General features: G+C 44.0%; 1 protein-coding gene across 8 annotated transcripts in view; it reads left to right on the forward strand.

Annotated features, from left to right (window-relative positions):
* CALCRL (calcitonin receptor like receptor) overlaps positions 1-13263 on the forward strand; it is a 113354-nt gene that overhangs the window by 11712 nt on the left and 88379 nt on the right. Inside the window, exon 1 of one of the 8 annotated variants that reach the window (XM_075002018.1) lies at positions 11016-11068. The exons of 6 other annotated variants lie outside the window; for them this stretch is intronic. The gene's annotated coding sequence lies outside the window, so the exon portion shown is untranslated. Of the gene's footprint in view, positions 1-11015; positions 11069-13263 lie in introns of those variants that run through there. One more of the 8 variants, XM_075002023.1, reaches the window with a different exon arrangement.

The following is a 13263-nucleotide window of genomic DNA, read 5'->3' on the forward strand; positions in this document are numbered from 1 at the left end:
AAAAACAGTTGAATATGGAATTCTTGGTAGTTTTTGAGTAGTAGTAGATGGCAAGGACTGGAGAACTTAGGGTGTTGCATTTGACAAGTGAGGTCAACAGAGACATGCGACAAAGCTTGCCTAACACTTCCTTATCATATTGAATTACTTGGTCAATCCACTGCTGCTGTTCCTTCATCTAAAAGAATAAGGGGAAAAGCGATGATTTTGAATTGACCCATAAACAATATCCATGCAGAATCAGTTCTCGATGGATCTTAGTCAACTAAAATTGAAACTGCTGGTAAGTGCCACTGGAACGGTTTTGAATTAACTTCATACATTGAAAAGTTTTCTAAATGGTCAACTAGGATCAGATTTGGCATGGTTATCTTGTTGGAATTGGCAGTGTTGCCAGTGGCGTTTTTCAGGTGCTCCTGTCTTCCCCAAGCCTTGGGGAGCCAGGAAGGAGGTGGCAGCTGCCAGTGCTCCCCCTGGCTCCCCCTAGGCATGGGAGCTTGGAGGCAGGCACAGCCACTCTAGTTCAGCTCCTGCAAGCCACGGGGAGCCAGGAACCAAGCAGTGGACATGCCAGAGTGCAGTGGGAACTGGGCAGCAGCCATTCCCCCCAACCCCCGTAAACAGGACAGTTAGCTCCATTTTGAAAATAAATCAGGATACCCTTTCTGATTCCTGAAATACAGGGCTGTCCCATCAGAAATGGGATGGATGATCACCTTATGCATGAAGCTCCAGAGCTCCTGGACAAGCCCCCACTTGCAGACTTGAACCTGGGATCTCTGATGCTTGGGGCATGAGCCACTCCAGTTAGAGGTGAAAGCCAGCAGCCTGTCAGCTAGGGCTATAAAGAAAACATTCTTTTTCTGTGTCAGCAGTCTCAGTGTCACTACGTGGGACAGTGAACCACACCCCTAGGTGTGTGGGTTATATAACACTACATATGCAGGAGGAAGTTTGCAGAGGAACTTGATGGTGGAGAGAAGAGCTAGTGGTGACATGAGAAAGCAAGCAAGACAGCATTGAAAAATAAATGTGTATGGAATACAAAGTGTGTCCGTTTGCCAATGGAGCAACGTGTTGCCTCATTTCAACAGATGGGGTGTGGGTAATTTCATTTTTATTTAGTAAGCATGAAATTATGTAGTAGTGATTTAGCAATACTTTATGATGGAGGAAAGAGTGTGAAAGTTGTTTAATTTGTAAAATAAAGTCGCTAACTTACAGCTGTCAAAACCATTTCTGTCACTGTATGTGTGCCATGCATTCCATCTGGAATATCCATGCCAATCTTTAAATGTGTCTAGAGAAGGAATTATTTTCTGAACTTTAAAAGCAACTCAAGGAGTATTTTGTAGAAAGTGATTTTTCCCAATACCTTTTAGTGAGTAAAACAGCATTTAAAAAAATTGGGAACAAAATATAATCTAACACAAGGATTCCTATGGCTACAAATGGGTGTTTTTGTTTTACATTAAGCAGCTTTTCTTAAACCCAGTTAACTGTAAAAAAAAAAAAACTCACAGAATTGTGTATGTATATTTTTCTGTACATGCTGTTGCCATTGCTGGTAATGGGACAATTTATCTGTTGGCATAAAGTGGTGGAACTTGATGAGGTCAACACAGATGTGCAAAATTTACACCCACAGAGAATTAGGCCAATGGCTTTTAAAATAAGGACATTCCTATATGGAAGGAAAAAAAAAAGATTTCAAAGAGTATTTGCATGGCTCTCTGGAACTGCCATTCTTCAATCCAGTTCTAATTCTGGAGGCTAATTTCATATTATCAACAGAAAGAGAAGTAAGCCTCTATAAATAATCTGAAAATGATTGGTACATTTACGTACCACAGCTAATTTACAAGATAGTGGATATTTGATTTAAAACACATCCTGGTGGATAGGAGTGCTGTAATAAATGAGCATGCAAGAGGCATAGGATGGTATAAATTCTGCTTGTCACAGCAGACAGTTGTTTCCTGACTCTGGAGAGTTGGTCAACAGCTTCCAGTTCTGAAGGTGTCACAGGTCATAGGGACTCTGCATGGTTGCAGCCCTTCGACTTAACAGGAAGGCCATGGAGTTATCAAGCATAAGCGGTGTGTTATTTAAAAAGATTCAACTGCTTTTTGTGCCCGGCTGTCAGATACACAGATAAGGAAAGGGAAAATAATATAAATGAAATGTATCAGCTTGCACCTAGATCTTCTCTTTGTGTTTTCAGCTAGAAACTGTAGAACTTGTGGGTTTTTTACCTCACTCTCATATTCTCTGTGTCCCACTTTATTCCACGGACCAGATCCTCTGGTAGTGTAAATGGGTGTGACTTAAATGGTGCATCCAGTTTACACTAGCTGAAGATCTGTCTCTCTCTCCCCATCTAGATAGGCTATGTCTTTGGTCACCGTCTTTCCATAACTGCCCATATCCCCAATGGCTCTTTATGGGCTTAATTCCCACTTCTCTGTAACTCTGAAGGAAATTAGTTCTATGGTTAATTTCAAGAACAAAAGCTTCTCTTATGTGTCCAGTACTGAGGAATAACAAATGAAAAATTGTATCTGTCTTCGAAATAGAACAAGCATTAATCAATGCATGTTATGTTGGTCATTTGGTAAACGGACCCCTTTTTCAGTGTTTTGGTAAGTTGTTGCATTGTTGTTTTCCTGCGAGGAAGGAGGGAACCCTGTGCAAATAGACTATTCTTTTGTTTCAGCTCACCCTGAAAACAAAATTAATCTTTTATTTTGTTTTCATCTTCCCTTATGTCCATGTCTAATCAGTGACAGAGAATGAGCTTGACTTTGTTGTTAGAAAACCAGTTGGTAAGAAGCCTAATGCAACTCTGTTGTTCCTGCCAAGCTTTCCTTTAACAAAGGTCTAATGAATGGATTTTAAGTCAATTTGGGTGAGCTGGCTGGAATAAAATCAGAACCTGCTCTGTCACCCAAAATTAAAATGTAAAACTTTGCTGAGATCTGGAAAAAACTTCACTTCCTCATCTTCCTTTTAAAATGCTTACACACCTCTGCACTTCCTACTCTCAGGCAGGAATTGGACATCAAAGTACCAAGATAGCCTGGACATATGGAGCTCTTGCATTATATTTGTCACATTCCTAACCTGAATGTATCTGAAAAATCACCAAAAATACTGTTCCCATCCCAATTACCTGAAACACCACCCCCCACACAAAAAAAAAAAATTGGAACAGCTTCTGAAAAACACAGGCATTTAATCCAAACTCAGCACAATATATTTCACAGTGCTCCACTGACCACTTTTCATATCAGGCATTTTGAAGAGGATCGGGGACTTCATTGAATGTATTCATTTTCCTCTGATTACTTTCTGGACAGTTAATAATGGACTATCAGGGTGTCAAATAATACACCTGCAGGCCCCCGAGAGGAAGGATGGAAATTTCTACTCTCACTGCACGTAGTCTAACATGGCTTTGACTTCTGCAGGCATAAACACGAAGGCTGTGTCTAAACTTGCATTCATCTTTTGAAAGAGGCATTCAAATGAGAGAAATCAAAAATGCAAATGAGGTGCAGATTTACCTATCTGATGCACTATTTACATATTCTTTCAAAAGTCTTCTTTTGAAAGAAGAAAAGCAGTGTAGACACGGCTCTTTTGAAAGTAAATTCGGTCTTTGAAAGAACCTTCTTCCCTTTTATTATGGGAAGAAGGGTTCTTTTGGAGATGGGGTTTACTTTTGAAAGAGCTGCATCTATACTGTTTTTCTTCTTCTGCAAGAAGAATATGCAACTAGAGTATCAAATATATAAATCTGCACCTCATTTGCCTTTTGATTTGCCTCATTTACGTGCCTCTTTCAAAGGAGGAATGCAAGTGTACACCTAGCACAGATGGGCTTTATCAGATTCCCATGACAGCCCTTGTTGGCTACAGCCTGGACACCTCTAACTGAGAACCAATCAATGAGATAAACAACGCTCACCCTTGCTTCAACTCTGTGGGAATATTAACAGTTGGGTTAAGCCAGTGTGCACACTTGGTGGAAAAGTTATAGTATAAAGCCATGGGGATCCCTACCCCAGGAAATTTCACCTCAGAAGGGCTCTGGATTCCCCCAGCTGGAGCCACATCCATCTCAGCCCTGGTGTAAGGCGTCCAAGATGGGGCTTCCTGTTGATAAAGGGGTATTAGCATTCTAAGTTCCTTTTACTTCCTTTTTCATGCATTGCACTGTAGTGGTTTTGCTTGCTAAGGTGTGCACTATAATATCTGTATCAGTGAGGTAGTAAGCTTAATAAAGTACAGTATTCCTAATCGACTCTGTGTTGAAGCGAATCCCATAATCGTGTCCGTCCTTAGCTGCTGTGAGTTGACACCAGGGGTGGAGGATGGGCTGACAGACTTTCAGGCCCCTAGGCAATGTGCGGGAGGCACTCACTCCATGCTCCCAGAAGAGTTGGGGTGTTGAGTGGTAGATGCAGAGCTAGGGCAGCCAGCCTGCAGCACCAGCTTCCCCCTAACTGCTCCCGGGCAGCCCTGGGAGCTTCCCAGACTGTGACATACAGCATGTGGCAATTTCAAGGGCCCGGGGCTCCAGCTGCCATCACTCTAGTTGTAGTGAAGGCAGCAGCTGGGAGCCCCAGGCCCTTTCAAATTTCTGGGCACTGGTGCAACTGCTGCCTTTGCCCTCCATTACTGGCCAGCAGACCCATGGGCTAGACGCGTTTTGGATTCGGAGTTTTCCTTTTTTGTTCTTTTGAAGATGGGCTTACTTTTGAAAGAACAGCATCTACACTGGCTTTCTTCTTTTGAAGGAAGCTCTTTCAAAGTTAGAATATGCAAATGAGGTGACGAATATGCAAATTTATACCTTATTTGCATTTTGAGATACCTCATTTGCATGCCTCTTTCGAAAGAGGAATGCCAGTGTAGACATACCCATTGTCAATGGTGAGGAGCTGGGAGGGAAGCCAGCAAAGGCCAGTGGGAGGAGACTGATTGAATTGTGCCCCCATTATGAAATTTCATGCCCCCTTCCTAGTGCTTAGAACAGAAGCTAAGGCATCTGGACGTGAATTCTTTTTTCAGCAGTTCATTTGTTCAACTTAAGCAGAAGTCCATAAACGGCACACCAAGAGTGAGAGTAGCTTTCCAAGCACACTGGCAGCCAAATAGAGTTAGCCGAGGCCTGTTTTTCAGACACAGGTTTGCAGCACTTGTGAGACCTGGCTCAACCTCAGCCTTAGTTGCCCCATCTGTGAAATAAGTTTAATAATAAATCCTGTCTCACAGATATATCAGGAGAATGATCCAAAACTTATCTGATTGATCCCCATTAGTAGTCAATGGCAAACTTGCTCTTGAAGCATCTCAGTAGCTGGGACCTACAGCCCAGGGCATGAAGGGAAACTGAAAGCCCATCAGTGGTGGGCAGACCCTGAGCCTTAGATCATCACACACGTAGGGAAGTGGGTGCAAGAGAATCCAATAGCCCCCGGTGAATGTGAGCCCCCTTTTTCCATCCAAACTGAACTCTCTCTTTCTTTCTTCCTGCTCTCCTGAGTCCATAGCTTGGAAAAATTCTCAGTATTAATTCATTTGAGCACAATGTTGAAAACTCTGACAGCAATAAGGCCAAGGCCTGTATTACTCAGCCAAGCCTAGGAAGGATTGGACCTGCTTCATTTATTTTGGGATCAACCAATTGTGGATAACCTCTACTTTTGCTGATAGAGGGTTGATAATTCCGTTACCTCCAGTGTCCAAAGTAAGTCACCCCAGTGAAGCCAAACTGGACATTTTTTTAGCCTTTAAAGTCAGCCCTGCTTTCTTTATGTGCTGGAGGATAGCTTGGAGGTTCTCTAGGTGTTCTGCCAATGAGTCAGGGAATACAGCCACATAATTCAGATAAGTAACAAAGAGGAAGCCGTGCTAGTCTATACACTATCGAAACAAAAAACAGTCAAGTAGCACTTTAAAGACTCTTTTTTTTTTGTTTTGATAATTCAGATAAGCTATGGCAAATTTACTTCATTCCACTAGCAGACTGTCTACAAGTCTTCACAAGGTTACCCATGAACTGTGTGTTTGTTTGGAGTTTGGAGTTTGGAGTTTGTTTGTTTGGAGTGCTGAGCTGAGTGTTTGTTTGTTTGTTTGAAAGGCCGTGTGCTCAGGCAGGCAGGCAGGCAGTTGGAAGCTGATTAGGTTTGAATTGAAACACCGTGTGCTGATTGGCTGAGCTGTAGGCAGAGGGAGGAGCTATCAGGGAGGCCGAGCACTTAAACCCTGCTAGTAAGCGACCAGGGAGCTTTGCGACCGGGTGCTGGCAAACAGGGTGCGTGCTAACAGGAGGGAGTTTGGAGAGGGGAGTTGAGAGGGGGAGCTTGGAGGGAGCCAGTGACTTCTGTTGCCCTTAAACTAAATCCTTTATAACAACCTCTATCTGAAACATTTAATTAACCCTCATATATAACTAGAGTAGGAAATGGAGGCAGAAGCCCAGCAGCAGAGTGGGGGCTATCCTGTTTATTGTGTCGAGTGCAGTATGTATGACTACCTACCCTGTGGGCGGGTGGCGTATGTGTGCGCTCGATGCAAGGAGCTCCTGGCCCTCAGAGACCGAGTGCATGCTTTGGAGGCCAGGGTGGCTGAACTGGAGGAGCTAAGGAAGGCAGAGGTGTTTGTGGATGAGACTTTCCGGGACATAGTAGGGCTGTCCCACCTCCAATCTGACAGTCCTGAGGCTGTTACGGAGGATGAAAGGCTCAGGGAAGGAGAGCAGTCAAGGGGAGCAGAGGGAAACCATCCCGTAGTTGGGACCCTCCTTCCAGAGGGTGATGTTGTATCCTCTCGTGCCGAGGATACTTCTCCGGGGGAGGGAGCGCCAGCTGTTAGGAAGAAGCAGGTTTTAGTAGTGGGGGATTCGATCATTAGAAATATAGATAGTTGGGTTTGTGATGACCGGGAGAACCGTATGGTGACTTGCCTGCCTGGTGCGAAGGTTGCGGATCTCTCGAGGCATCTAGACAGACTTATGGGCAGTGCTGGGGAGGAGCCGGTCGTCGTGGTACATGTTGGTACCAATGACATAGGGAAGGGTAGAAGAGATGTTCTGGAGGCCAAATTTAGGTTACTAGGAAAGAGACTGAAATCCAGAACATCTTTGGTGGCATTCTCTGAAATGCTTCCAGTTCCACGCGCAGGGCCAGATAGACAGGCAGAACTTCAGAGTCTCAATGCGTGGATGAGACGATGGTGTAGGGAAGAGGGGTTTAGATTTATTAGGAACTGGGGACACTTTTGGGGTAGGGGGAGCCTATACAGGAAGGATGGGCTCCACCTAAATCAAGGTGGATCCAGACTGCTGGCATTAAACATTAAAAAGGACATAGAGCAGTTTTTAAACTAAGAGGTGGGGGAAAGCCGATTGGTGCGGGGGAGCACCTGGATCGGACGGAGACTTCTCTTACACGAGGCTCCATAGACAGGGATTCCCTAGAAGTTAGTCAGATAGGGAACGTGGGAAATAATATATGGGCAAGATCAGATGTGAAACAATCGTGCATAAAAAAATCCACCACGTCTGTGAAAGGCGGACATATAAATAGTGGTAGTTTTCTAACATGCTTTTACACTAATGCTAGGAGTCTGTCTAATAAGATAGGTGAACTGGAGTACCTCATATCAAAGGAGGAAGTTGACATAATAGGCATCTCAGAAACATGGTGGAATGAGGACAATCAGTGGGACACTATCATACCGGGATATAAATTATATCGGAAAGACAGAACAGGTCGTGCGGGTGGCGGAGTGGTACTATATGTGAAGGATAATATAGAATCAAATGAAGTAGAAATCCTAAAGGAATCAAAATGTTCCATAGAATCATTATGGATAACAATTCATTCCTCTAATATGAATATGGCATTAGGAATATATTACCGACCACCTAACCAGGACAGTGATAGTGATGCTGAAATGTTAAGGGAGATTAGAGAGGCTATCAAAATAAAAAACACAGTAATAATAGGAGATTTCAATTATCCCCATATTGATTGGGTGCATGTCACCTCAGGACGGGATTCAGAGATTAAATTTCTTGATGCCTTAAATGACTGCTTCTTGGAGCAGCTAGTACAGGAACCCACAAGGGGAGAGTCGATTCTCGATCTAGTCTTGACTGGAACGCAGGATCTGGTCCAAGAGGTAACTGTTACTGGACCGCTTGGAAATAGTGACCACAATATAATAACTTTTAATATTCCTGTGTTGGGAAGAACACCGCAGCGGTCAAACACTCTGGCATTTAATTTCAAAAAGGGGAATTACACTAAAATGAGGAAGCTAGTTAAACAGAAACTAAAAGGTAGAGTAATTAAACTAAAATCCCTGGAAGCTGCATGGAAACTGTTTAAAGACACCATACTAGAGGCCCAACTTAAATGTATACCCCAAATAAAAAAACACAGTAAGAGACCTAACAAAGAACCACCATGGCTAAACAGCCATGTTAAAAAGGCAGTGAGAGAGAAAAGGGCAGCTTTTAAAAAGTGGAAGTCAAATCCTAGTGAGGAAAATAGAAAGGAACATAAACACTCCCAAATTAACTGTCATAATGTAGTAAGAAAAGCCAAAAAAGAGTTTGAGGAACAGCTAGCCAAAAATTCAAAAAACAATAGTAAAATGTTTTTTAAATACATTAGAAGCAGGAAGCCTGCTAAAAAAGCAGTGGGGCCCTTGGATGATAAAGATATAAAAGGAGCGATCAAGGAAGACAGTGCCATTGCGGAGCGATTAAATGATTTCTTTGCTTCAGTCTTCACGGCTGAAGATGTTACAGAGGTTCCTAAATCTGAGCCAGCCTTCTTAGGCGACAAATCTGAGGAACTCACTCAGATTGAAGTGACATTAGAGGAGGTTTTGGAATTAATTGATAAGCTGAATAGTAACAAGTCTCCAGGACCAGATGGCATTCACCCAAGGGTTCTGAAAGAACTCAAATGTGAAATTGCGGAGTTATTAACAGTGGTTTGTAACCTATCCTTTAAATCCACTTTGGTACCAAATGACTGGAAGACGGCCAATATAACACCAATATTTAAGAAAGGCTCTAGAGGAGATCCTGGCAATTATAGACCGATAAGTTTAACATCAGTACCAGGTAAATTAGTAGAAACACTAGTAAAGAGTAAAATTGCAAGGCACATAGAAGAGCACGAATTGTTGGGCAAAAGTCAGCATGGTTTCTGCAGAGGGAAGTCGTGTCTGTCTAATCTATTAGAATTCTTTGAAGGGGTTAATAAACATGCGGACAAGGGGCACCCAGTGGACATAATATACCTAGATTTCCAGAAAGCCTTTGACACGGTCCCACACCAAAGGCTTTTATGTAAATTAGGTGGTCATGGGATAGGAGGAAAGGTCCTTTCATGGATCGGGAATTGGTTAAAAGACAGAAAACAAAGGGTTGGAATAAATGGTAAATTTTCACAATGGAGGGGGGTAACTAGTGGTGTTCCCCAGGGCTCAGTCCTGGGACCGATCCTGTTCAACTTGTTCATCAATGATCTAGAAAATGAGGTAAGCAGTGAGGTGGCAAAGTTTGCAGATGACACCAAGTTGTTCAGGACAGTCAAAACCAAAAGGGATTGTGAAGAACTACAAAAAGATCTCAGCAAACTGAGTGATTGGGCAGCAAAATGGCAAATGAAATTTAATGTGGGTAAGTGTAAGGTAATGCATGTTGGAAAAAATAACCCAAATTACACATACTACATGATGGGGTCAAATTTAGCTACGACAGATCAGGAAAGGGATCTTGGAGTTATAGTGGATAGTTCTCTGAAGACATCCACGCAGTGTGCAGCGGCAGTTAGTAAGGCAAATAGGATGTTAGGAATTATTAAAAAAGGGATCGATAATAAGACAAAAGATATCATACTTCCCCTATATAAAACTATGGTACGCCCACATCTCGAGTACTGCGTGCAGATGTGGTCTCCTCACCTCAAAAAAGATATATTGGCATTAGAAAAGGTTCAGAAAAGGGCGACTAAGATGATTAGGGGCTTGGAAAGGGTCCCATATGGGGAGAGGCTAGAGAGACTGGGACTTTTCAGTTTGGAAAAGAGGCGATTGAGGGGCGATATGATAGAGGTATATAAAATCATGAATGGTGTGGAGAAAGTGAATATAGAAAAATTATTTACCTTTTCCCATAATACAAGAACTAGGGGACACCAAATGAAATTGATGGGTAGTAGGTTCAAAACTAATAAAAGGAAATTTTTCTTCACACAGCGCACAGTCAACCTGTGGAACTCCTTGCCCGAGGAGGCTGTGAAGGCCAGGACTCTATTAGGGTTTAAAAAAGAGCTTGATAAATTTTTGCAGGTCAGGTCCATAAATGGCTATTAGCCAGGGATAAAGTATGGTGCCCTAGCCTTCATAACAAGGGCAGGAGATGGATGGCAGGAGATAAATCACTTGTCTTCTGTTCTCCTTCTCTGGGGCACCTGGCATTGGCCACCGTCGGCAGATGGGATGCTGGGCTTGATGGACCTTTGGTCTGACCCAGTATGGCCATTCTTATGTTCTTATGTTCTTATGCATAGCCCAAAAGGGAGAACACTGAGTTCATACAGTCCTGCCTGGGTAAGAAAGGCTGACTTCTGCTTGGCTGATTCATCCAGAGGTACTTGACAATATCCCTTGGTTAAGTCTAAGGTGGCGATGAACTGGCATGTCCCAGTTTCTCCAATAGCTCATCTGTACATGGCATTGGACAGTTATCTGGGTGAGTTAGTGCATTCAGCTTATGGTAGTCCATGCAAAAGTTTGGGAACTAGGACTACTGGAGAAGCCCAGGCACCGTCAGAGGCTGAATTATACCCATCTCTAGCATGTCCTTGATTTCCTTCTTAATAGCTTCTTTGGCTGAAGGAACCATTCAGTAGCTCTGCCTGGGTGAGCATCACCTGTGTTAATGGCATGAACTACTCTTTCTGTTCATCCCAGGGTGGCTGAGAACATCATGGTTTACCTGGTGCACAGCTCCACGATCTACCATCTCTGCTCACGGGTAAGGTTCATGGCAAGGGTTAGCTCTTCTACTCCACCCTTGTCCTTCCTGTCATAGTAGAATCCTGGCCACTCAGCAACTTCCCTCTGGCTGGGAGGTAATCTATAGAACCTTGACTTCTCAGGAATAAAAGGGCTTTTGAGAGTTAACATGAGATACCTTAGGCTTAAGATCAGGGTTGGCGAAAGCAATGAGGTAATTAATTGCACCTAGGTGCTCTTGGACTGTGAATGGCCCATCCCAGGATGCTTCCGTCTTGTTGGTCTGGCATGCCTTGAAGACCATGACTTGTTTCCCTACCTTGAAGGACAACTCCCTGGCATGTTTATCATATCAGTCCTTCTGCTCCTGCTGAGCCTTCTGCAAATTTTCGTGAGACATGTTTAGAGAGTCAGAATCAAAAATGTCAGGTCCTGGAGGAGGAGAAGCTCCCTCCCATTGCTGCCTTACTAGTTGCAAAAGGCCTTTAACCTCACATCCATGGGAGAAAACCTAGTGAACCTCATGAAACAATACCTGGACAGTGATGGTGGTCATCCATAGCAGGGCTAAGTAGGCCTCCACATCTTACCCAATTTCTGAGCCTCCTACTAAGGACCAGTCTGTGTACCCATAAACCCTGGGATCAGAGACCCAGATGGAGGTGATGGAGACATACCCCAAAACAGAACCTCCAAGTACAGCAGTGAATCCAGTTCCTGAAATCCAGAAGGAATCAAGTTCAAATGGTGATAATGCCAGATTGGGATGTGGGACATCTCTATAGGCAAACAGTAGCTGTTGTAACACCAAACCTGAATCATTGGAGCACTCAGTCACAAATTTACATATTGTGGCCCTCAATGTTCCATTAAATCTCTCCACCAGACCATTTGTTTGATGATGGTAGGGAGTGGCAACTAGGTGTTTCACCTCATGAGCTGCCCAAAGATGTTTCATAGTCTCGGCTAGGAAGTTAGTCCTGGAATCAGTAAGGATCTCTGAGGGTCAACCTACCTTGGCAAAAATATCGATTAGTGCCTGGCACACATTCTTGGCCATAATGCTCCCTAGAATGACTGCTTCAGGCCGTCTTGTGGCAAAGTCTACAAGAGTCAGTATGAACTGCCTCCATCTTGAGATCTTTTTGGGGAAAGGATCCATAATATCCACAACTACCGGCTGCAATGGGACCTCTTTTATGGGGAGTGGCTGGACAAGTGCCTTGACCTGATTTTGGGGTTTCCTCACCTGTTGGCACACCTCACGAGACTGGACATAACTAGAGACATCCTTGCCCATCCCATCCCAGTTGAACAACTTTCCCAGTTGGTGTTTGGTTCTGTTCAGTCCAGCATGACCTCTACAGTGATCATAGGCTAAGCTCAAGAGCTTTTCCCTCTACTTAGTTGGAACTACCAACTGTATCTGAGGACACCAGTCCTCCCTGTGCTCACCAGAAAGGGTGTCCTTTTATAGAAGCTCTCTTTCTATCAAAAACCTGGACCTGTTAGAAGAGTTGAGTGGAAGTGGTCACTCCAGGCCACCGTCCAAGCTCCCTTGAGAATCTCATCAGCTTTCTGTTCTGCCTGGAACTGCTCTCTCATTGCTGGAAATGTCAGCTCCCTACTGGGTTGTGGGCTTGAGCTTGGCCTCTCTGGAAATGGTGTAGGTGAGATGGGTACCTTGGCTGGTTGGGAACCACATTCTGCTGGTGCACTTAAGTGTCTTGCAGCTTCCGGTGGTCCTCCACAGGTTCAGTTGCTTCTTTAAGCTCACTGACGCCCTCTGTTGCTGACTCCAATTCTGGCAGTGGATGGTTCACCAACTCCAGATCTGGGCATGATTCCTTCTGGATTTCAGAAACTGGATTCACTGCTGTAGTTGGAGGTTCTGTGCGGGGGTCTGGCTCTGTCACCTTGGTCTGGGTCTCTGATCCCCGGGTGTCTGGGTGCACAGACTAGTCCCTAGTAGGAGGCTCAGAAATTGGGTAGGATGTGGAGGCCTGCTTAGCCCAGCTATGGGTCACCACCACCATCACCATCTGGGTTTGTTTCACAAGGTTCACTAGGTTCTCTCCCATCAGCATAGGATTGGGATAGTCATCATAGACTGCGAAACTCCAAGTCACTGACCAGCCATTGTGTTTAACTGGCAACATGGCTACAGGTAGAAACATAGAATTCTAGGGCTGGAAGAGACCTCAGGAGGTCATC

This window comes from Carettochelys insculpta, chromosome 8 (genome assembly GCF_033958435.1).
Source record: "Carettochelys insculpta isolate YL-2023 chromosome 8, ASM3395843v1, whole genome shotgun sequence".
NCBI classification, from domain to species: domain Eukaryota; kingdom Metazoa; phylum Chordata; order Testudines; family Carettochelyidae; genus Carettochelys; species Carettochelys insculpta.